The following is a 2,500-nucleotide window of genomic DNA, read 5'->3' as shown; positions in this document are numbered from 1 at the left end:
GTAGGGGGGATTTGACCTGAACGCTGTCCTATTGGTCAGGCTTGGTCACGTGCTTCTACATCCTTCACATCTCGCCTCCCTCCTTCTCCTGGGACCTCGATGTTGTCACGTGACTTGTAAAAGGTGGCTGAAAATGAGATTTCACGGGTAGTAGACTGGTATAGGATGGTTGGAGGGGGGTGGGGTTGAGACTCTGGGTAGGGTCCCAAAACTTGTGGCATGCCGACCAAGTCCTTGCTGGTGGGGTCTTTGTTTTAACAAAACAAATAAGGTGGCACAATGACCTCCATTACTAACAGCCCCCCCATTTTAGCAGAGATTTTGTCCTAGAACAGGACAAGAACTCTGCAAGCAAGGTCTGAAGCCACTAGCCTTACTGACTCCTCCCTCTGTGAGTCTCACCATGATAATGGATTAATATCTAAGCTGCAACTATGGTCATAATTTTACGTTATTTTGACAGTAAATTAACTTTAAGTGCCACATAGAAATAAGCATGCTGGCTGTGAGGCAGCAACCAAAATAAAAAACTTTAAAACTGCAAAATTGAAAATAAGAATGCAAAATTGGTTAAAGTTAAGTGACCTAGTGCAGGCGTAGGCATAACATTAAGGAAAATTGACATATGCAAAAAGGTAAAGTAAAACAATAAAAATAAATCAAATGTAAATAATGAGGCCAAAATGGCTCCTCAAGTTTATCTACCTGGGGAGACATCAAGGCCAATTAACATTTTTTCAAACAAACTAAATTAACTTGCTGAGTATGACTACAGGCTAGGGACATGGCACTGTGCGTTGAGCACTAATGCCGGGAGAGCACATCTCTCTCATCTAAGCTCTTTGGGCGCTTGACCTTCCAGTTATAGTTCTGGAGGTCTATGCCCCACCTCATGACCCCTTTATTTTTCCTATGGAGCCTAGTTAAATAAGCTGCTGGGTTATGGTCCGTTAGGACTGTCTGTGGGAACCCATGGTCAGCGCGATAGGAACCAAGATTCTCCAGATATGAGCCCATGCCTGAGAGCTCATTCTCTTGAGTTTGGAGTTTTTTCCAAGTCTGGAAGAAATTTATGCTACCGTTTAAGTAAACCCCAAAGTTGGGGAATTTCATCCTGCACCAGGTGAAGCCAAAAATGAATCGTGAGTATGGTCAGAGGTTGTGACTCCTCTGCATGAAGTGGAAACCGTCGTCCCTCTGAAATGTGGCTAGAAAGCCAAACCAATAAAAGAATTGTGTCATCTCTGTAACACTTATGGATGGGATAATTTGGAGCGAGGCCCTCGGCACTATTTTCTTGGAGTTACCGGTGGCTTGGCAAGGGTGGCAGGAGGCAGCGTAAGCCTTGATAACCCTGTGCAAGTGGATAAGCTGGGTAGTAACACGTTACCCCAAAGTGTCCTCCCAGTCCCTCATGGACCATGCGTAGCACCGACAAGCAAAGATTGCGGGTAACAACTACTTGCCGGCACGAGACCTTAACAGGATCGTGAGAACCTAGGGTGATCTTAAGGGGCACCTCATCCTTTAGCAGGAACTCAGCCTTAGAGGGGTTATTTTTTTCCACCTCGTTCGAGTAGGCGGGTGCCCTGTTGTTTACCAATGTCTCATCCAGCAGTGGGAACCTGATGAGCTCTGTCTGGCTCCTTGGGGTCTTGGCGGTGATGGGTGGTTCGCCTCTTGCCTACTCTGAGACCTCTGGCCTGGTGATTGAGGTAGCCCTATTTCCAGTGGTGTTAAGTGGCAGAGTTTCATCCGGATCGAATTGGCGGGTACTCGGCTCACACTCATGGTGGGAAAAGGGAGACCACTGGCCCTCCTCTGAGGCCTCTGGCATGAAGCTTTAAGTAGCCCTTTCCCCTGTGGTGGAAAGTGGCACACCTTCACCAGAATTAACTTCTGGCGTAAAAAGCTCAGACTCACTGCTGGAGGAGGAAGACTCTTGGGCCTCCTCACTTAGCCAAGCTACCTCACCAAGGTCAATGTCACAGAACCAGTCGTCTTCCCCTGCAGGAAGCATCCTCACTGCTTTGGGCTCTGGCTTGGCAGCCTTCAAGCGCCTGAGGGACACTTTCATGGGCTCTTGACCCGAACGCAGGTCGTAGCCCTCATGTCCAATGTTGCTCACTGCCCTTAGTCCACACTTCTTGCTGAGCTGGGACGTGGTCACTGGGGACTCCACGTAGGGAGGTTTTTGGTAACTCCTTCCTTGAACTGGACCTTCCTGAGATTATCCTGCTGGACTTTGGCAACATTGCGTTGAGGTGGCAAGTGGTTGAGTTGTGCCAATCGGTCGTCCATCTCCTGCATTCCTAATTCATGCGCTCTCTCTCTTTCATACCACATCCTTTCTTGCTCTCTCCTTCTACGGGCTTTGTCTTCATTCATGAGCTCCCGCACATACCTTCGCAATGCTTCTCCCTCATAGCCTTGTCGTTCTGCCAAATCCACAAATGCGCTGATCTCAGCAGCAGTCATTTTGCTAATTTCTTGTGGAGAC

Source organism: Palaemon carinicauda, chromosome 18 (assembly GCF_036898095.1).
Source record: "Palaemon carinicauda isolate YSFRI2023 chromosome 18, ASM3689809v2, whole genome shotgun sequence".
In the NCBI taxonomy this organism is placed as follows: Eukaryota; Metazoa; Arthropoda; class Malacostraca; order Decapoda; family Palaemonidae; genus Palaemon; species Palaemon carinicauda.
The sequence above is the reverse complement of the archived record's forward strand: the minus strand, read 5'-3'. Positions refer to the sequence as shown.